The following is a 24,020-nucleotide window of genomic DNA, read 5'->3' as shown; positions in this document are numbered from 1 at the left end:
CACCCATGAACGCTCATGCTCCAATATGTCTGTTAGTCTATAAGGTGCCACAGGACTCTTTGCCACATTTCTATTGTGAGAGATGGATTTGCTGATAACACTGAGAAATGTTTGAAAAGAAAGAGGATGCTAACATTCTTATAAAGATCTGAAGAAGCCAGACTTGTATGCTGCATATTATGGACATATAGAATCATAGAAATGTAGGCCTAGAAGGGACTTCGAGAAGTCAAGTCCAATCCCCGATGCTGAGGCAGGACCAAGTAAACCTAGACAGGTGTTTGTCCAACCTGTTCTTAAAAACCTCCAATGAAGGAGATTCCACAACCTTCCTTGGAAAGCCTATTCCAAAGCTTAACTACCCTTATAGCTAGAACGTTTTTCCTAATATTTAACCTAAATCTTCCTTGCTGCAGATTAAGCCCATTGCTTCTTGTCCTACTTTCAGCCCTTATAATAGCCCTTAATATATTTGAAGATTGTTATCAAGTCCCCCCTCAATCTTCTTTTCTCAAGACTAAACATCCAGTTTTTTTAACCTTTCCTCATAGATCAAATTTTCTAAACCTTTTATTATTTTTGTTGCTGTCCTCTGGATAATCTCTAATTTGTCCACATCTTTCCTAAAGTGTGGCACCCAGACTGTGACACAGTACGCCAGCTGAAGCATCACCAATGCCCAAGTAGAGCCGGTTGATTATCTCCCGTGTCTTATATACAACACTCTTGTTAATACATCCCAGAATGATACACCCTTTTCTGCACCTACTTTTTTCACACTGTTGACTCATGTTCAATTTGTGATCCATTGTAACCCCCAGATCCTTTTCAGGAGTAGTACCACCTAACCATTTTCTTCGTTTTGTTGTCGTGAATTTGACTTTTCCTTCCTAGGTGTAATACTTTGCATTTGTCTTTACTGAATTTCATCTTGTTGAATTCAGACCAATTTTCCAGTTTGTCAAGGTCATTTTGACTTCTAATCCTGTCCTCCAAAGTGCTTGCAACCTCTCCCAGCTTTGTGTCATCTACAGATGTTATAAGCATACTCTCCTCTCCATTATCCAAGAAGTCACTAATGAAAATATTTAATAGTACTGGACTCAGGACTGACCTCTGAGGGACCCCACTAAACACTACCTACCAGTCTGATAGCAAACCATTCATAATTATTGTTTGCGTATGGTCTGTCAACCAGTTGTGCACCCACCCTATCGTAGTTCATCTAGAGCAGTGTTTCTCAACCTTTTTGATTCCAGGGACCGGCTTGGTTCATTCCTAAACTGTATCAGGGAGATCTCAGGGACTGGTGCCAGTTTATGGACCGGTCACTGAGAAACTCCAGTCCTGGAATCTGATTGGCAGAGGTCCAGATTGATCCACAACTTCTTTTTAAACCAAGCACAGGAACAGGAAGTTGTCCATGCAACTGGGTTCTCTCTGCTTTAGACTGCTTCCCTGATGATACCTGCTCCTACTGCGTGCTACAGATCTCCTGGTGACCTGACCGTCCCTGCCTCCTGACACCTGCCTTCTGGTTTGCCTTATGGTCTGTCTTGGATTCTCACCTCTTGGTATCTGATCTGACCTGACTCCAACTCCTGCTCTGAACACTAAGTCAGACCACCTACATTCCATTGTGACCGTTTGCATAGACCACTTTGGGCATAGGAGTGGGCCTACTGCCAGCAGAATGGATCTGGCTAACACTTCAGAAGCACCAAACATGCTTGAGTGGGGTGCCTGCCTTCACGCGGACAATCAAGGTCTGCAGGCCCAGGTCATCCAGCTGGCCTAGAAGAACCAGCTATTGCAGGAGCAAGTAACACAGTTGTGAACTGAGAACGCTGCACTCCAGACACAGCTCATGCAGCCCTGTTCCCCGACACATCTGCTGGAACAGTTTGATGGTAATCACCACTGAGTCCAGGGTTTTATAAACCAGTGCCGCCTTCTGTTCATGATGCAGCCCTTAGTCCTATACCACTGATCATATAAAGGTGAGCCTGGTTAGCAGCCTGCTGCCTTGGGAAGCATTACACTGAGCCTTCCCCTTGTTTGAGTGTGACAGTCCAGTACTGTCGAACTAGGAAGTCTTCTTCCAAGCCATGTCAGTACTGTTTGACAATCCGCACCAAACTCAAATGGCAGAAACTGCCCCAAGGAAGATCTGATGGGGCAGGGCACCATAGCCTCCTGTGCTGTGCAAATCCACCCACGTCACGACTGATACAGACTGGAACAAGGTAGCACAGATAGACCAGTTCCAGTGGGGCCTGCAAGAAGTTAAAGACGAATTAGCCCAGGTAGAGATGCCTGTGAGTCTGGATGCCCTCCTGGGCCTCACCATCCATATAGACAATCAGTTACGGGAAAGAAGGGAGGAAAAAAGGTGGGGTCATGCAACTCCCCAATCCAGGTATTGTGACCGAGCCAGTGCAGGTGGAGGTGGTCCATTGGTGGCTCACCCCCAAAGAAAAGGAATGATGACACCAGCACCACCTCTGCTTTTACGGCAGAAAGTCAGGTCACTCCATCTCTGCCTGCCGTGTATCAACCCTAGACTTCAGTCTAGACTGGAGTACACCTGGAGCCCTGCCCATGGGCTCCCCACTTGCAGGTGCCAGTCCAGTTGCACATATCTGGGGTACCCCTGAAGATTCCCAACCTACCTGCCCTCATTGACTCCAGCACAGCTGACTGCTTCATGGATGTAGTGGCAGCCCAGACACTGCAGAATCCCCTGAAACACAAGGCCGCTGCTAACTATATTGAGACAATTGATGGTCTTCTGGTCCAGTAATGGAGGCTATGATTCAGAGGCACTGAGAAACATTACTATTTGGCGTGATCCATTCTCCACACTTTCCCCTGATCCTTGGTATCTCCTGGCTAGCCCTCCACAACCTGCTCATGTGGTGGCAAGACCATAAAGGCTCTGGGCTACCCTCCTTAGTAGATCTTAGTGTTCACTGTGATCATCCTGCGCAGGCACAGTCGAGGTTCCCGCTACCGCCTCATCAGGGGAGGAGGAAGAGGATGCGAGGACCGGTTCCGGGCCTTGCTCCTGTCCATCAACACCTAACAGATCCCATGGTGTTGGTCCCTGAGGTATGGTACCGGGCTCAGTACCTGGGCCCTGTTCCTGTACTGCGGGAGGAGGTAGTGGGGCTCTACCCTCCGGTGCAACAGAGTACGACCTCCTTGACTGAGATCCTTGGGCCTGATGAAAAGCCCAAGGAATCCAAAATGGCCATTGCACAGGCATCTGCCACTGTGCCGGCAGGGCCGTTGGTGGAAACCCCGCCCACATCTGCCATTGGATACTGGTGGTTGACTGGTGTTGGCTCCTGTGGGAGCTATAGGATTCCGGCTCTGAGTCTGGGGGGCAAGGATTCACTTTCCAGTGACCATGGGGGAGCGGTGCCAGATGGTACCGGTGAGTGGTGTTGGGAGCAGAGTTACCAGTGCTGTGGCATCAACGCTGGTTTCCCCTTCGACAGCATCTGGGGTCTCAGTGCCATAGCCACTCTCGCCTCTAGTGCCGGTTCACACCTGGTGGGGGATGGAGGTACCAGTAGGGACATCAGGTCCCGTGCTGCCTGGAATGCCTTTGGCATAGATGGAAGCGCTAGTCTTGCGCTCCTATGGCTCTCCTTCGGAGGAGAGTCCAATGGCATCAGACTCTCTGGGGCCAGAGTTGACAGTACAGACTGGCTGCCATTGATTCTGAGTGGCTCTGCATGGGTCTCGCTCTGCCGATTTCCTTGCAACCACTGATCTTTGGAGTTGGGGAATGTCCCCTGTCCATTTTGCGTAGTTTCTTACATGGCACTGGCTACCGGGATCGGTGCTGAGTGTCTCCATGAGGAGTAGATCTCTGCACCAGAGAACTTTGGCGGTGCCGTGAATCCCAGGACGCAGATGAGGAGTTCCTCCTCGGTGCCAGAGAGGCCAGGCTGCAGTGCCTATCCCTGAGAGAAGCCCGTGCGCTTCTCACCAAGGCAGAGGTGCTCAGTGCCGCGTTGGCGTGATTTGGCTGTGAGACTGGACAGAGAGCCGCCTCCAGCAGGAGGAGTTGTCTATGGTCCCTTTCTTTTTGGATGCAGGGTTTGAACCCTTTACAAATTCTGCAGCAGTCACGTAGGTACTTGAGGCAAGCTGAGAGGGGGTCGCTAATAGACATAGGTTTGTGGCAAGCCTCACACTGCTTGAACCCCGGAGCCTGAGGCATGCCCCAGTGCCAGGGACGGGGGAGAACCCCATTAAGTGTGATCCTACTATATTACTACTAACTAATACGGAACCGTAACAACTAATTACTAAGTTTTTAACTGTATACAGGAAGCAGACAATGTTGACTGGCGAGAGTATTTGCAAGTGCAAGGACAAACAGAAGTTCCAGCAACCAACATGGACGGAAAGAAGGAACTGAAGGGGTGGTGGGGCAGCAGATCCCTAGATACTGTGCCATGAGGGCGCGATTCCAGGGGGCACTAGAGCCGACCTGATGGAGACCATTGAAGGAAAAACTTTCCAGCAGCGGTGCATGCAGTGTGCACACCTACATTAAAATGGACATGAGCAAGGACTCAAAGAAGAGCCTGCAGCTCTCAGGATTTGGTTATAGATAACCTAATACCAGAAAGTGAATAACTTCAATGTCCTGTGTATAGATTTAATAATCTTAAGTAGTATCACTTTAAATTAATGATCTTAATACTAATTATACCAATTGTGTGTTACAACTGATGATGTTTTGTATTCTTTGTGTAATTAACCTGTGGAAATTACTGGCATAAGATATTACTGAGGCAAATTGCTTAATAGGATTCAAACAGTTAGTCATTTACATTAATAATAATGATAGCCATAATTACATTAACTAAAATAAAAATGACTAACTGTCTGAGATTAGGAAGAAATTTCCTCCGTAGGTATGTTATGGAGTTTACAGCATCCTCTGAAGCAGCTGGAAGTGGCCACTAGTTCAAAGACAGGATACTGGACTAAAAGGCCCAAAATTATCTGATCCAAAAAAACAATATTTTTGTTCCTTTGTGGTTTTGGTGCCATAGAGTATTTGCAGCATAAACTACCAGTAGGTAATGTCCTATGCACTGCTGGTAACATGTTAATTAAACTCTTTTTAAATGAGTCTAGGACTTTTAAACATGGAAAACATTGTAACAACTATATGGGATGGTGTGATGCTCCCCTCTGGTGTTATCCGGACCGGTGATCTGCTAGGTCACTCCACTTGGCTCTGGGAGCGAGCCTTACCCTGCTCTGCTGTGAGAACCCCCACTCCTGGGCTGTTCACGCACAGCCTCTAGCATGTAAGTTGCTCCTTGGATTGTGCAACCGAATGACACTAGCCAATATCTCCGGTCCCAGACACCATCCTAGGAACCTCTGTCTTGCAGTGTCCAGTTATGCCCGCTGGACACTGCAAGCTTATATGAGTTTGTCAATTTAACAAAGAAATTGATGTGTACCAGGCTTGTTATCCCAACAGGAGTCTCTGACACGCTTCAAACCAAACGCACTGCTTCAGGTAGAATAAACCAACAGATTTATTAATTATTAAGATAGATTGTAAGTGATTATAAGTCAAAGTATAACAAGTCAGATTTGGTCAAATGAAATAAAAGCAAAACGTATTCTAAGCTGATCTTAACACTTTCAGTGCCCTTACAAACTTAGATGCTTCTCACCAGAGACTGGCTGGTTGCTCTTCAGCCAGACTCTCCCCTTTGATCAGCACTTCAGTCACTTGGTGTGGTGTCTGTAGATGTAGGTGGAAGAGATAGAGAGAGCAAGGCAAATGTCTCTCCCTTTTATCATGTCCTTTCTTCCCTCTTGGCTTTGCCCCCCACACACACACACTTACGTCAGAGTCAGGAGGGCATTACCTCATCACAGTTCCAAACTGACCAAAGGAAGGGGTGTGACTCACTCGAGAGTCTAAGAGATCCTTTTGTTGTTGCCTAGGCCAGTGTCCTTTGTACCTGTGAGGCTGGGCTGAGTTTGTCCCATACATGCCCTGATGAGGTGTGAACTGCCTCTCTGTTCTTGGAGAGTTTTTGCCTGGGCTTGCTTTAAGCCACGAGGATACATTTTCAGCCTCATAACCATATACATGAAATTATAACCTTACTGTGACATTGGACTCCACATGTTTTATGGAAATATGCTTATGAATCTGAATATGATGTAACTGGAACTTGCTTTATGCAGAAGGTCTCTTGTAAGGTATCATAATAAAGGTTAAAACCTACTGAATATATTCCTCCTATTTGTATGTATGTATCATTCTTGTATCTGAAGCTAGAAATATGAAATATAACTCTGAGGTCCTATTGTAATTATGCAAAGTGTGGGCCATTAATGGTGGTTTAGAATTTTGATGGCTCCCATTGACTAGGACAATTGGTTGTAAATGGCTCTGTTTACTTACAAACCTTCCTGTGTACGTGTAGGCCAGCCCAGGAATAACAGAGGCTGGGGTCTCACAGGACGTGATCATGTCACCTGATACTGGAATCCATCTTAAATCTGGTACTTTTCCTTTTTAGAAGGACGGGTGGGGACCTAGAGAGACAAAAGATTTCCGCCTTCTACCAAAGCTATAAAAGGGGGTGGAACAGAACAAAGGGGACTGCCAGTCATGAGAACACCTCTGCTTTCTGCCTAAGATGTCTGCTGGAACTAACAAGAACTGTACCAGGGGAAAGGATTGGGCTCAGACTAGGAAGGATTCTAGTCTGTGAAAGAAGCTTATTGGAACATCTCTGAGGGTGAGATTTTACCTGTAAACAGTTTCTTAATGTATTAGGCTTAGACTTGCGTGTTTTTTGCTTTATTTTGCTTGGTGACTTACTTTGCTCTGTCTGTTATTACTTGGAACCACTTAAATCCTACTTTTTATACTTAATAAAATCACTTTTGTTTATTAGTAAACCCTGGGTAAGTGATTAATACCTGGAGGAGCAAACAGCTGTGCATATCTCTCTATCAGTGTTACAGAGGGTGGACAATTTATGAGTTTACTCTGTATAAGCTTTATACAGAGTAAAATGGATTTATTTGGGGTTTGGATCCCATTGGGAACTGGGTGTCTGGGTGCTGGAGATAGGTGACCTGCTGAGCAGTTTTTGATTAAAGTCTGCAGCTTTGGGGGCATGGACCAGATCTGGGTTTGTGTTACAGCAGGCTAGCGTGTCTGGCTGAACAAGGCAGGGTTCTGGAGTCCCAAGCTGGCAGGGAAAACGGGCTCAGAGGTAACATCACGTCAAGTGACAGTCCCAAGGGGGTCTCTGTGACCGAATCCATCACACTTACTATAACATTACTGTAACAATTACTATAACATCACTATAACAATCATGCTCAGTGCATCATGAGCCTTCCGAAGACACCCAATATAACGAACTTTACATTGGATACCACACAATCATTTTATAAAGAAGAACGTGGGGATATAGGGTGTTCCCCCAAGATACAGAGCATCACAGATTGATTTTTAATGTGTTCCCAGGGAAGGGCACAAATATTAAGAGAAAATTCAGAATTATCACTGTTTTGCTTCAAAACAATTTAATACTTATCAGCAAATCTAACACTAGGAAATAGTATTAGGTCAATACAATAGTGTTCCTTTTGTTGACCTATACACAAAAACAGATATTGACTGAGACAGAAATGTAGGTGCTATTTACCCTTCTGTGACTACCTTCCATCTTTTAGCACAGACTTCAGTTTGTCTTTCTCCACATTTCTTATAGCATCTGACTGCAGATAAAAACTAAGTTCCACATTCATGGCCCTCATCAGATTGTACAGATCCTAGCACAATTGGATTCTGATCTCATTTGGTCCCAACCATAATAAACATGATTAATAATAACTGTTTTTGTCACAAAAGGTTGGTCTTCTTTAAATGTAAAAAAGCAAGTGATGATATTGTGTCTTATTCAACTTTTAACATTACAGTCAGTTACATGGTAAACAAAAAGGAGCTTTCGGAGTAGCAGCCGTGTTAGTCTGTATTCGCAAAAAGAAAAGGAGTACTTGTGGCACCTTAGAGACTAACCAATTTATTTGAGCATAAGCTTTCGTGAGCTACAGCTCACTTCATTATCATCTTCTATAGCATTATCCAAACTGAACTATGATGACAAATCAGAACCAATCTACACTTCAGTAGAAAAGGGAGATCATACTGAACTTTTGGGGCCAGATCCTACACAGACTTACACTTCATGAAATTCTCTAACTAATTGAAGATCCAGATTATCAGGAAAAAAAGTTAAAGGAGCTTCCAAGAACCTGGGAGGGGCAAAGGACATGATCCACTTTGAAAACCTCTATGGACAATCCTGTGTAGAGCTGTATTATCCTGTACAGCACTTAGATACTGCAGTGATGGGCATGGCAGAAATGAAATAAATAGACTAAATTATTGAAGGAGATGGCTTTGGGGTGTTTGTTTGTGAACTGAATAATTACCATGGCAATTACTTTTTTTATCTTCAGGGCTGGGCAGTCTTTATTTTTTATGGAAACAAAGTGGGTGAGGTAATACCTTTTATTGGACCAACCTCTGTTGGTGAAAGAGACAAGCTTTACAGTTTACACAGAGCTATTCACTATTATTATTGTTTTATGGACATTTATAACCTTCTTCAGTCATCTTCAGCTTATTTAATTTCCAGTTTGTTTATTTAATCAGTAATTTCTTTAATAAGTAAGCACAAGCTGTAAAGAGTTCTGATAGCATGGTGAACATATGAATGGAGATGGAATGTTTCTATATATTTGTGTGTTCTCAGAACAATGGGTTTGATCACACCCCCAAAGCTCCAGGTGCCCTCTACAGGCATAAGAGGGGATAAATCTTCTCCACAGCAGTTTCTCCCCCTTTCCACAGATTTTGTGGGAGACACTTTTCAAGTATGAAGAATTTGCATAAGTATGGCCAGGCAGGCAATGGGAAACTGGGACAATAATAGGTGGTCTGGAAACAGAAGTACATTGTATATTCCTCACAGGCACAGCAGAGATTTCCACCCCCTTCCCCCCCGACAGTTAATACGATCCTAGGCTGTGTTATGCAGTGCCCATGCTGCATGCTTGTGAATTTTGCAGAGATTTTCTTTCTCTTATGTCTACCCCCTCTGTGCGTTTGCAACAGGAAGGGGCAATAAGACTCAATGTGTTGTGCATATACACTTTTCACAAGAGTTTTAGTGATTTTTATATACATTTGCAGGGCGAAACAAAATATTGCAAGAAAAATATTTTAAATTGAACCTTGTAAAAAGATTCTTGCAAGGAGCTTTTAAATTAGCAAAGAACTAATAAGTCTGCAAAAGAGAGAAGAAGGGACTACTTGTCTGACCAACCTGATTGCCTTCTGTGATGCGATAACAGGCTCTGTGGATATGGGGAAAGCGGTGGATATGATATATCTTGACTTTGGCAAAGCTTTTGATATGGTCTCCCACAGTATTCTTGCCAGCAAGTTAAAAAAGTATGGAATGGATGAATGGACTATAAGGTGGATAGAAAGCTGGCTAGATTGTCGGGCTCAACGGTTAATGATCAGCGGCTCAATGTCTAGTTGGCAGCCGGTATCAAGCGGAGTGCCCCAGGGGTCGGTCCTGGGGCTGGTTTTGTTCAACATCTTTATTAATGATGGGATTAATTGCACCCTCAGCAAGTTCGCAGATGACACTAAGCTGGAGGGAGATGTAGATATGATGCAGGGTAGGGATAGGGTCCAGAGGGACCTAGACAAATTGGAGGATTAGGCCAAAAGAAATCTGATGAGGTTCAACAAGGACAAGTGCAGAGTTCTACACTTAGGAAGTAAGAATCCCATGCACCGCTACAGGCTGGGGACCGACTGGCTAAACAGCAGCTCTGCAGAAAAGGACCTGGGGATTACAATGGACGAGAAGCTGGATATGAGTCAGCAGTGTGCCCTTGTTGCCAAGAAAGCCAATGACATATTGGGATGTATTAGCAGGAGCATTGCCAGCAGATCGAGGGAAGTGATTATTTCCCTCTATTCGGCACTGGTGAGGCCACACTTGGAGTACTGCATCCAGTTTTGGTCCCCTCACTACAGACGGGATTTGGACAAATTGGAGAGAGTCCCGTGGAGGGCAATGAAAATGATTAGGGGGTTGGGGCACATGACTTACAAGGAGAGGCTGAGGGAACTTGGGTTATTTAGTCTGCAAAAGAGAAGAGTGAGGGGGGATGTGATAGCAACCTTCAGTTACCTTAAGGGGGGTTCCAAAGAGGATGGAGCTAGGCTGTTCTCAGTGGTGGCAGATGACAGAACAAGCAGCAATGGTCTCAAGTTGCAGTGGGGGAGGTCTAGATTGGATATTAGGAAACACTATTTCACTAGGAGGGTAGTGAAGCACTGTAATGGGTTACCTAGGGAGGTGGTGGAATCTCCATTCTTAGAGGTTTTTAAGGCCCGTCTGACAAAGCCTTGGCTGGGATGATTTAGTTGGTATTGGTCCTTAGTTGGATGATTTAGTTGAGCAGGGGATTGGACTAGATGACCTCCTGAGGTCTCTTTCAATCCTAATATTCTATGATTCTATGACTAAAGGTAGTGTGCAGAAGATTTACAATAGTTAATCAAAACTCACAATTGTGACATATTTGTGAATGACAGAAATTTTGTATTTAGGAGTAATTTACTCTTAAGATTCATAAAGATACTTAAGCAACAAAAACAATACAAATATATTAGAAGACAGAAGAAGATTCCATGTCTACAAGATAGAGACGTTTCTAGAGAGCAACGACTCAATATAGGTAATAATGTGTTTGTTCAATATACATTTTAATAGAATTCCTTTTGATGATCTAGGCTTGGACAAAGCTACAATATAATTTGCATACATTCTAAGAATGGTCACAAATGACCTGAGCAAACATCCTGCCCAATTTGATTAAATTCAGGTGTCAGTGAACTAAATCAAGTGTGACTTAAAAAAAACCTTTGAAATGAATATTGTGGAACAACATAGTTGATATTTAATTTTGAAAGGATTTTTTAAGTGCATAGGCTACTGCTAAACCAAATCTCAAATCATCAGAAGAATGGTAAATCTTAGAAAATTTGCATGTTTAGGTTTATGAAATTATCTTTTAAATATACTGAGAGCATAGAGGTGAGGGAGCCATTTTTCATTTCCTGAATCATCTGTATTGGAATTATTATTTGCTGATGGTGTGTCTGAAATAATTCTCCCATATTTTTCTGCGGTATCAGTCATATTTTATGTTTTAAGAATATAGTTGCTGACATGTTGTACAAATAATCCTCTCATTTACTTGTTTTATATCAGTCTGAAAAGACTGTTAAAAGGATTTTTTCTGTTCTGACAGGAAGAAGCTGAGTTATGGAATAATGAATTTACATCTCCTCATTTGGGCACTCCAGCTGGGCATATTACTTCATGCATTAAAATAGCCAATATCAATGTAAATGGCCCTCTTTCTCCCAAAAAGAAATAAAAATCAGATTAACAAACAGTCCCTTTATTCTTTTGCTGTGCAAAATAAGATTTCCACATATTCATTCCTTGCAGGCTCCCTGGCTGTACATTCACCAGGCATCTGTGCTGGGATTATTGAAACATTTCTTTCCACTGTAGTATTATTCTCTTCTATTTATATAATGGCTATAGTATAAATATAAAAGCTAAAGTAATGTATGTATTTGGTCATAGTTTGCAGATGACAAATTTTACACCATGACATTTGGGATTTGGTGATTGAGCTGCAACCTTTTGGTCTAAGACCACATAAGTGAAGCGGAGTCATCAATAGTTGTATAGGAGATCTCCAAGGAAAATTAGGAGAAGACAGATGGTCTGGTGGTGAGGGTGCAACCCTGTGATAGTGGAGATTTGGGTTCAGTTCTCCTCTGCCCCAATGGACTTTGTTGTGCAACCTAGGGCAAGTCATTTACTTTCTCTAAGTCAGTGGTTCCCAAACTTGTTCCGCCGCTTGTGCAAGGAAAGCCCCTGGCGGACCGCCACTTCCAGCATCTCCCATTGGCCTGGAGAGCTGTGATCGGCCGAACCTGCGGACGCGGCAGGCAAACAAACCAGCTGACCCACCAGGGGCTTTCCTTGCACAAGTTTGGGAACCACTGCTCTAAGTCTTAATTCACTGCTTGTAAAAAGCAAATTGTATTACTGCCCTATCTTATGGGAGTGATGTGAGGCTGAAGACATTAAAGATGCTCAGATACTAAAGAATTGGGGGTTGTGTAAGCACTTAAGATAGACAGAAGTGGTGTTGATTCAATGGCTGGCATTGATTTCTTTTTTTCTTTTTCCTTTTCCTGCTATATAACTTTTCAAAACTCCCTCTGATTTGGAAAAGTTAGAGTGCTAGAGTTAGAGTTTCATTTTTTCTTTTGCTACTCTGTAACTTTTCCAAAGTTACAAAAATTTTGAAAAGTTATGGAGAAGAAAAAGAAAAAAAAAAGTGGAAAACGCCTCACAATCAGCCAGTCTGTTATATTGGGTGGCAAAAAAGAGAAAAGGTAGAAAAAACAAAAATCCAAAATTTTGGAATTGTTTTGGTTTTTGAAAATCAAAAAAAAAATTCAATAGGAAAGATCTATGACATTTCACTTTGAAATTTTCCGTCTAAAAAGGTCATAAAAATGACATTTTCAAAGCAAATAAATTTGGTTAAGATATAACCCAATTTTTTGTTGGGAAATTTTTTGATTGAAAATTTTTGACCAGCTCCCATAAAGCACTTTGAGTTTCTTTGGCAGGAAAGGCAGTATAAAAAAGTTATTAATCTAAGTATTTCTTAAATAGAATTGTTTGCTTTTTTTTGCCACAATATTTTCTTATCCTGATACAATGTATTCTTCAATTGTCTGCTATAGTTTCTATTGTTTAACTAGTAAGCTCATGCAATGATCCTGTATGACTGAAAAGTTTCTAAATCCAGTAGGCGTGTTGTGATGTGCAACAGAAGCACCTTATGTAACAGTTTCCCCACACTTAGTCTTTATGGCCTTTCTACAGGCATTTTCAAATTTAGAGCACAAACCAATATACTGCACCTATTTTCCCCATGGATCCTAATGACTCTTAAGGACACACTTGTTTTGGAACATTACATGATTCAGATTAAGTATGAGAAGGCCATTCATCCAGCCTCTTGCTTGCCAACCACTTAATAAATCCAGAGGTGATTTCAAAGATGCTGGCACTGCTATCTCTGAAGTGTGTTATGGTGCCAAATCCTGTGGTTGTCAAACTATCTTTCACAATTTGAATATTGGTCCTGAGCTATCAACCAAGCACACCTCACATCTGTGCTCCTAGAAAAGCTAGACAAAGAGGAAGGTGAGCGCACAAAACAGATGACATTTGTTTTAGTGTGGTTACCCTGAAATTGTATCAGAATTGGCTAGTATATGTTTTAACTTTACATAGCTCTTGATTTTAGCTATTTTTTTCCAGCTTGTTTGTTCATTTCTTATTTTTGATTTACTTGTGTTGAGTATGTTTTCAGCCTATTGAAATGTTTGTTACCTGTTCACTGGCTATGAAGAAATTGGAGATAGTAGTTTTAGGTGTCTTGCCAGAGTGCAGTTAGGAAGTTCTGTGGTGCAGCTGTCCTGAATTCATTTGGAGCTCTGTTTGTTCTGCTGAATTAGATTCTCTTTTCTTCTGCTATTTTATCTTCTTTCCACTCCATTGGCCTGCTGAGATATTTTAAGGCTGTTTCTCCTGTTATTGATTGAGGTTGTGTAATTGTTGAACTAGGATTGTTTTTCCCTCCCAGTGGGTTATGCTGCTGTGGGCTGCCTTTTCTTCTCTCTCTCTTTTCCATGGTCAGTGGATTCACTTGCATTACTGCTCTCTACAGACAGCTTATTAGGGCATAGTTCTGTGTACAGGATTTTCTAGAACCTGCCACTGCTTTTTTCTCTTCTTGAGACTGTTGGTCCTGCAGTCAGTCAATCTACACTAAAGATCTACTTTTTGTGCTTTCTCTATCTTATTTTCTGAGTACTAGATAGTGGATGCTATGGCCTTGGTCACAGTGGAATCAGAACAGTGCTAAATACTACATAGTGATAAAAAAGTAATGTTGACCAAAACAGCAGTAATTTGCATTCAGCTGCTATATGTGCCTCATTGTTGTATAATATAAACATGCTAGTGGCATTCCAAGCACACATAGGCTTCTGGAAAATACCATGGTGTCTGGCTTTCATTGCAGAGTACAAGGGTTTTGGCAAAACTTGTGATGTATATAATTATACCCTGTTCCCCTTTTTTATCTGCAGACAGACACACCTGTAGAAGCTCAGTGCTATCCATGGGGTTTGGCTCTGTCAATGTTGTTTTGTAATTATACAGCCTGTGATTTGTTTAGTTGCCCACAGATCCCATGACATGCTACATAGTTACATACTATGTCTATATATTGTGCTTAATTTTGAATATGTCTGCTCCTTCTGCCTCTTTTTCCATGAAATGGGAAATATGGTCCTCTGTTTCTAATTTACCTTTACATTACATCTATTCTCTAGTCTAATAAATTATTTCTTTTAGGACCACATTATCAGTGAGGCACCATCTTCTGAACTTTTCTGAGTTGTTAAAGGTGAAGTGCAAATGTAAATGCAAAAATCCTTAGCATTTCAATAAAATGCACTGAATGTCCCCACTAACTAAGCTAAGAGAAGCTTTTAGCAAATGAACAACTAAAAATCCTTCTTTTTTTTTTTTTTAAACTTTCCTTTAGGTCAAGGATTGCTAGCTCCTATTCTATTGTGACAACCCTACATGTGTGCTGTTGTGATGTCACAGCCCCTGTAGAGCTCCATTGGAGCTTGTACCCTGTCTATAAGTAAGTCCAGTTCTTTAGAATATTGTATTGTTGCTCCTTTTGACCAGAGCAATTAGCCAATATTTGGGGTCTTACGAGTTGTGTCTGTTAAGTAGAGAAATTGATGATGAGTCAGGTATTTCTCTCCTGCAACTCTGTTTATTTACAACGAATGTAAACAAAGTCCTGTTTCCCTGAACACAGTAGGACTCCAACAGAAGGCATTTTCTTTGCTGACCGTTCCAAGGCTCTTTCCAGCAGCACTCTGCCCAAAAAACTCTCTCTCTCTCGATCTTGGCTTTCTCTCGGCCACATTACAAGTGTTTTTTGTTCTCCTATTGGGTTTCCTGCTGCCTTCTCTGTCAGCTTCTGCTCACAGACACACACACCTCCACTAAACAATACCCAGCACCCTGCATTTTCATTCAGGTCCTAGCAAAACCCCTCCAGCCACACAGCTCAGCTTTTGATCAGCCCTGCCTATGGCCTGTGTTTTGGGGTGTTCCTTACTGTTTCAGCTCTCTGACTCCAAAAAGGAGTTTACCTGCTTCTTACATTTATCCTGAGTGAAGGGCATGAATTGCACCCACCAGCTTCAATGAGATTTCACCCAGCCTCCATCATAACAGTATAGCTTTTTTTCGGTGTTCTGTGTCTATTTTATATCCCAAAGGATGCATAAAGAAGAGGTAGAGGTAATGGATAGAGGTGTTGATCAGAAGAGTTACAGTAATTCAAGCAAAAGGATATAAAATACCCCAAATGGTAAATAATAATAAAAAGATATTTTACAAAGAATATAGTATATCTAAAAAACTGGACCTTACTTAATTAACCCTCTGCCTGACAGCTCCATATGCCATTAATATTCCATTGTAGCTGGGTTGCCCCTGAGATGTCCCAGACACCAGCAACCCACAAATGTGGTAGGAAAAAGTGAGTTTTTGCTGGAGTTGTTTATATAGGGGAGTGTTTCTCTTAGCCTGGCTAGTGGAGCTTGTGGAGACAATCAGCACATGCTGCTCAAGTAAACAGAATTTTTGTATTTACATTTGCAGTTATTCTTTAATCTCTCTCTAAATTACATTGTTCATTTTTTAATGTGCACTTTTAGCTCAGAAAGCTTTACTTACATGTAATTTTGCTGTTGCTAATCAAGTTGATGTGATGTGTTTAACAGAACCTTGGCTTAAAGCTGTATATAATTTGCTATTATTGGAAGCCAGTTGAGTTGATTGCTTGTTTTTTTTTTTCCATCCACTGTGCCAGGATTTTAAAAGCAGCAGGTAGACATATACTTTATTCTAACCCCCTTTTCTTTTATAAAAGCCTGATTTGAACAAGAGTTGGGTTTGGAGTTGTTTTATTCCTAAATATTTTAACCTACTAGTTAGAAATCTGGGATTTCTTTAGTTTACTGACAGATCTAACCAGTTATGAAACTTGGGATAAAGAAACACTCTCTTTCTTGGGAGGAAGAGAAAGAAAACCTGTTGAAAGGCAGCTGGATAGTCATGGCAAGTTTCCTCTTGCAGTTCTTCCAGTGCGCCTTACTCCTGACCTGCATTAAGCCCTAATGGATCTCAGCCAGCAACTGCCTTTGATACCAAAATGGGTATTTTTTGATAGTCTTTCAGAGAGGACTAAACAGAGACCACTGCATTCATTTCTCTCATGACCAGTCCAAGTTTAGAGTTCAAACTTCCAATCATGAAAAGCTATTCATGAAACCCACTGTGCTTAGATCAGATATTCAGCTGTTGTGAACTGGCCTCGCTGACTTCAATGGAGCTACTTCCATTGCCACCAGCTAATGATATGGTCCCTTGAGTATTAAATAAACTTACTCCGTTAGCAGGATAACTTTACACAATGCTTTTGATTGTGAAAGCATAATAATGAATTCTATTTCTCACTTTTGATCTTGTTCCACTGATTCTCTGAAGTAATACGTGGTTTGGTATTGCATGCTACCATCTAAAGATGAACCATTTTGAAAAATTGATCTACACTCTTTTAAGGGCTCTGTTATGGGATGTGCATTGCTACATCTGTCTGTTGAGCAATGACCAAGGAGGTGGTAGTAGTAGCAGCCATGGAAATGAGAACAACAAAAAGAAAAAGAGAAAAAACATTGATTGTCCTGTAGTATTTTCCTGAAGCTATGAATGAGTACACATTAAGGGGGCAAAAAGAAAAGGAGTACTTGTGGCACCTTAGAGACTAACCAATTTATTTGAGCATAAGCTTTCGTGAGCCACAGCTCACTTCATCGGATGCATACTGTGGAAAGTGTAGAAGATCTTTTTATATACACACAAAGGATGAAAAAATACCTCCTCCCACCCCACTCTCCTGCTGGTAATAGCTTATCTAAAGTGATCACTCTCCTTACAATGTGTATGATAATCAAGGTGGGCCATTTCCAGCACAAATCCAGGGTTTAACAAGAACGTCTGGGGGCGGGGGGGATAGGAAAAAACAAGGGGAAATAGGTTACCTTGCATAATGACTTAGCCACTCCCAGTCTCTATTCAAGCCTAAGTTAATTGTATCCAATTTGCAAATGAATTCCAATTCAACAGTTTCTCGCTGGAGTCTGGATTTGAAGTTTTTTTGTTGTAATATAGCAACTTTCATGTCTGTAATCGCGTGACCAGAGAGATTGAAGTGTTCTCCGACTGGTTTATAAATGTTATAATTCTTGACATTTGATTTGTGTCCATTTATTCTTTCACGCAGAGACTGTCCAGTTTGACCAATGTACATGGCAGAGGGGCATTGCTGGCACGTGATGGCATATATCACATTGGTGGATGTGCAGGTGAACGAGCCTCTGATAGTGTGGCTGATGTGATTAGGCTGATGTTAATAGGTTATTATTCAGGGGACACCATCACAGGGCCTAATCACATCAGCCACACTATCAGAGGCTCGTTCACCTGCACATCTGCCAATGTGATATATGCCATCATGTGCCAGCAATGCCCCTCTGCCATGTACATTGGTCAAACTGGACAGTCTCTACGTAAAAGAATAAATGGACACAAATCAAATGTCAAGAATTATAACATTTATAAACCAGTCGGAGAACACTTCAATCTCTCTGGTCACACGATTACAGACATGAAAGTTGCTATATTACAACAAAAAAACTTCAAATCCAGACTCCAGCGAGAAACTGTTGAATTGGAATTCATTTGCAAATTGGATACAATTAACTTAGGCTTGAATAGAGACTGGGAGTGGCTAAGTCATTATGCAAGGTAACCTATTTCCCCTTGTTTTTTCCTACCCCCCCCCCGAGACGTTCTTGTTAAACCCTGGATTTGTGCTAGAAATGGCCCACCTTGATTATCATACACATTGTAAGGAGAGTGGTCACTTTAGATAAGCTATTACCAGCAGGAGAGTGGGTTTGTGTGTGTGTTGGGGGGGGGTGAGAAAACCTGGATTTGTGCTGGAAATGGCCCAACTTGATTATCATACACATTGTAAGGAGAGTGATCACTTTAGATAAGCTATTACCAGCAGGAGAGTGGGGTGGGAGGAGGTATTTTTTCATGCTTTGTGTGTATATAAAAAGATCTTCTACACTTTCCACAGTATGCATCCGATGAAGTGAGCTGTAGCTCACGAAAGCTTATGCTCAAATAAATTGGTTAGTCTCTAAGGTGCCACAAGTACTCCCTTTCTTTTTGCGAATACAGACTAACACGGCTGTTACTCTGAAACCTGTCATTAAGGGGGCAGGGACATATACATTGGAAATAGAGTTTATGTTCATCTCAAGTTAGAAATCAGTGGACTTATTTTGGCTTTTCTTCTGAACTCTTGGATTTACAATATTACCACTGGCCCGCAGGCAAGTGTCATCATGCAAGATTCTCCTGTTGGGTCTATCTCTGGCTATGCCCTAAACAGGTGATGCAATATCCCCAAGTGGCAAATTTACACCCCTTCACTTTGGTATCCACTCTGCTTCTGCTGTCTAATGCTAAAAGAGAAATCCTTGATCCCCTAAACAGAAGTAAAGACATTATAAATGTATTTAAACAAATGCTCTCAAACCAGTGATTTTATGAAATTCCTTCCCTGGCCTATGACAAACTTGATATTTCTTTGAAACCACTAAAAATCCTATTCCCTGCCTACATTTACAATATAGTGAGAGATATGTGGTACCCATGCTTATGAGGGGCAACAGTGTCTGCTGAACTGGTTGCAATCCTGAAGGAACATTTCACCCCCATGCCTAATGAAAGCATAGAATGCTTCAGATTTAGCTCCTATAACCAGCAGATGGGGAATCGGTGATTACAGTTCTTCATATAGTGTCCAGGCACTGTGGCTTTGGAAATAACTTGCTTAAAATGGTGAGAGATACAGGGGTGTGGAAACAAGCCTCCAGGATCAAAGACAAAGAGTTAGAAAAAGAATTAACTTAGAAATCTGTCTTCATATTGTGCGGCCAAAAGGTAGTTAACAAAACTGGCAGCAATTCCTGGTCACTGCAAGGGGATCTCTGTCATCCACAAGAACATATTCTGTAAGAGAAACCTGGCTCATTTAAGTAGTGAGCTAATCCCATGAGTAGCAACAACAAAAAAGTGGACTAGGATAGTGCTAGATATGGTGGAGGCCACAGAAACTCCTTAAATGTTGTGTGGGTTTTACAGCTGTACTGATGTATTTGCACCAGTGCAAACTCTTAGGTTTGGTCTACACTTACAACTTTTACCAGCATAGTTATGTCAGTCAGGAATGTGAAAAAACTGCAGTGTAGACATAGCTCTGCTGTCAGAAAAGTGCTTCTGTTGGCATAACCAGAGCCATCCCTTGGGTAGGGCGAATCAGGGCGACCGCTCCGGGCCCCACGCTTGGCGGAGCCCTGCAGGCCAGTGCGATTGGCCGACTTGGTCAGTCCTGTAAGAGACGAATCCGTCACTTGTGCCCTGAGCCCCCCCACACTCTGGGCCCCACACTTTTGGGGGCCGCACGGGCTGGTGCAATTGGCTGGCACGGTCAGTCCCGAAAGAGACTAATCCAGCACCTCCGCCCTGGGCCCTGCACCCTCCCAGGGATGGCCCTGGGCATAGCTAATGTTGTTCAGAGAGGTGATATTACTGTACGAGCAGAAAAACTCCTTAGTGTATGCTGTATGTACACTAGGGGGCTATGCTGGTATAGGTTCTGTCGTGCAGTGGTTCTCAACCAGAGGTACATCAACTCATCTAGGCATTTGCCTAGTACTACCACAGGCTACATAAAAAGCACTAGCAAAGTCAGTACAAACTAAAATTTCATACAAACAATGCCTTGTTTGTTTTGTTCTTTATACTGTACACTGAAATGTAAGTATAAAATTTATATTTCCATGATTTATTTTATAATTATTTGGTAAAAATGAGAAAGTAAGCAGTTTGTCAGTAACAGTGGGCTGCGACACTTTTGTATTTTTGTCTGATGTTGTAAGCAAGTCGTTTTTAAGTGAGATGTAACTTGGGGATACGCAAGGCAGCTCAGACTCCTGGAAGGGGTACAGTAGTATGCAAAGATGGAGAGCCACTCCTGTGGTCTATACATACCCTATGGCTATGTCCACTACACATTCCTTTCAGCAGTGTGTAGCGTACACACATTATATGCCCCCCTAGCATGGGTATAATTAGCGAGTAGATGGTGAGGCACTGGTTAGGTGCGTAAAGTTACTCCTGAACTCTATGGGTATGAACTCACCCAAGCAGTGCCTCTCCTGTCTACACTGCTATTTTTAGCAGTGTAGTGTCCCCCTGTCTCCCTATTGCTGGAGTCTTTCTCTGCCACAGGAAAAACTCTGGCAGCAGGGTAAGACTCTGGCAGTGGAGAAAGACTCCAGCATCTCTCTGCTGCTGGAGCCTTTCCCAGCCACAGGGAAAGGCACCTACAATGGAGAGCTGCTGGAGCATTTCCCTGGAGGTGGGAAAGGCTCTGTCTGGCAACTCCCGGCTGCTGGTGGCAGCTTATTGCTGAGGGAGACTTTCCCTTTGGCAGGGAAAGGCTCCAACAGCTCCCTGTGGCAGAGAAAGACTCTGACAATGGGAAGCTGCTGGAGCCTTTCCCCGCCACAATGAAAGACTCTGGCAGCAGGGAAAGGCTCTGGCAGGGGGAGGCAGCAGTGACAAGCTCTATCAGTTCCTCACTGCCACGCTTTTCCTCGCTGCCTCCCCACTGCCAGAGCCTTTCACTGTCACGGGTAGCTGCACACCGCAGCATGGACTCAGCTTGCTCTTCATTGCACACATACCTTATACGCCACTGAAAGAGGTGTGCAGTGCAGACGTAGTCTTAGTGCAGACACACTGCAGTGGCATAAAGAGTGTCTTACACAGTACAGGTGTACGTCACTTTTTGCACGTGTGCCATGCATCTGTGCTAGGGGGCTGCACTGGTGCCGCTACATTCGTATAGTTACATCAGTGTAAAAAACCCCCAGTGTAGACAAGGTTTCAGAATGCTCAAGACAGCAATCTGCCATTGTTGCAGGGAATAGGAACATCTTAAGAAAAAGAAGGAAACCATCCATCATGAGAATGTGCCCCACTGGTGAAAGGCCCGGAGGTTGTATTGCACACAGTCCAAGATCAGTACAGAGATGGAATTTTCTTGGCTGAGGAAGAGTGACAAAGTTATATCCCGCCCCCTTTTTTTTTTAGACAGTGGCATACATTCCAAAGAACCTCGAACAACTGTAACACTATCATCAAATGACTGAGACACTGGAAAGAGTCTCAAAAATCCTGGAGGAAAACAGTATGTTTTCTAAGAGGAGTGGGGGTGGGGGTTGCTAAAATGGATCCAGAAAAAATAAAACACAAAAACAGAGGTTATCTTTTACAAATCTGAATCGGTGCCACATGCCATGAGAGCCAAGACATAAAGTTGAGAGTCAGTGGCATTCTTGCTCCAGAATGTCCCGTCCCAGTAGTACCTCTTTTAAGCCAGTTAATATTATTCATATTTGCGGGGTTTATAATTTAAATCATTGGTCTTTTACAACAGTACCAAATTCCCAGGATTGAGAACTTGGTTACTACATTGTCAGGAATAACTTTCACTACAGTAATTTAGGCCTGATCGACACCTAAAATTTAGGTCCCCCTAGCACAAAGGGGGTGAAAATTTACAACCCTGGGAGATGGAGTTAAGCTGACCTAAACCCTGATGAAGACACTGCTAGGTTCTTCCGTCAACATAGCTACTGCCACTTGAGGAGGTGGATTTACTAATGGAAAAACTCTTTCCATCTCTATAGGAAGAGTCTGCACTACAGTGCTACAGAATTCCTCTGTCAACTAGCTGTGTCTACATTGGGGGTTAGGTCAACCTAACTAAATTGCACAGGGCACAGAATTTTTCACAGCCCTGAGTGATGTAGCTAGGTCAATCTAATTTTCAGGTATAGACCAGGGCTTAGACTCAGGCATGGTCTAAACTACAAAGTTAGGTCAACATAAGCCACCTTGCATTTGTCTACACTTAAATTTGTCTCCCACTGAAGTAAATGCCCCGTTGCCCCAACATAGTAACACCCCGTGCCTGAGCAGTGTTGAGCCATGGTACTGTTGACGCAGTGCAAGTGTAAACACTGTTACTTATGTCAACCCTAACGGTCCTCTAGCAGCTGAGTCACAATGCCCGACACTGACCACTCTGGTCACAATTGTGAACTCCACTGCCAAAAGCCCCTCTCCCATTTAAATGCCCACAATTTTTTGATATTCCTTTTCCAGATTGTCCAGCTTGTCGAGCACACCTAGCAGCTCTCCACTGTTGTGTGCAACTGCTCAGCGAGCCATGCTGCCTACATGCTGCCTACATGCTCTGGCTTGAAGTACACAGGCGATATTGGATCTCCTGTGCCTCTAGAGAGAAGAGGCTGTGCAAGCACATCTACAGAGCAGCCACAGAAATGCGGACCTCTACGAGCAGATTGCCTGGGGGATGTGGGATGAGAGGTATAATACGGATCAGCAGCGGTGCTGTGTGAAAGGAAAGGAACTGTGTCGAGCATATCAGAAGGCCAGGGAGGCCAACAATTGATCTGGTGCTGAGCCATAGACCTGCCACTTTTACAAAGAGCTGCATGCCATATTTATCAGAGACCCCACCACCACCACCCCACAACTACTGTGGATACCTCCAAGAAGCCCAAGTCATGGGCCCCTGTTGTGAACCATGAGGCTGAGTAGGAGTTGGAGGAGGAGGATGGAGGACATGCGAACGGGGCAGGGAAGGGTCCAGCCACGCCACAAGCGGGGACCTATTTGAGACTCCATCGCAGTCCAGTCAGTCCCAGGTGTCAAGCACAGGCAAGCCCAGTGCAGGGGAAGGAACCTCAGGCAAGTGTGTAATTGTATTTCCCATTAAAATAACGTACTGATGGTGCCCCCAACTTAACAGGACACAGCTATCAACTTTTCCTTCTTTACTCATATCAGAAGAGATAGCAGTACAACAAAAAGAGGTAGCGTTGTTATCTGCTTTTCATTGCCCTGTAGAGTTAGGCAAGGGGGACATGTGGAGCAGTTTGTTTATGTACACAAGGATGTTTCTTGAATCCTCCTGAGAGATCTCTATGAAACACTCCTGGAGGTACTCTGCAGTCCTCTTCCGAAGGTTTCTAGGGATGGTAGCATTATTTCTTCCTCCACAGTAGGACAGTTTCCCATGCCGGTCAGTGATAACTTCAGCAGGCTCCATTGCAGTAAACAGGTTAGCAGCAGCTGTGCTGGGGCTGGGCAGATTCAGGACATCAGCAGCAGCTGTGCTTTCTGTGCCTTTGTTACCCTCAGGAGTGAGATATCCGCTAAAATCACCGTCGCCTGGGGAAAATGGTGACAATAGCAGTGCCATATGCAGTGCCATTGCCCTATACTCAGTTTCATGCAACTGAGCAATTCCCTCCTCATTTCCCTCATCCCAGTGGGCCTACTCACCATGGCTGGTGCTGTGAGTGTTGCCATGCTCCGAAGCAGAAGTGTCAATAAGCATGTCTTGTTTAAAACTTATGGGGAGCCAGGGAAGGGAGTTCTGAATCTTAACTTTCACTTTCCCTTGTGGCTACATTGACAATG

Source organism: Chelonia mydas, chromosome 2 (genome assembly GCF_015237465.2).
Source record: "Chelonia mydas isolate rCheMyd1 chromosome 2, rCheMyd1.pri.v2, whole genome shotgun sequence".
In the NCBI taxonomy this organism is placed as follows: Eukaryota; Metazoa; Chordata; order Testudines; family Cheloniidae; genus Chelonia; species Chelonia mydas.
Note: the sequence above shows the minus strand (reverse complement) of the source record.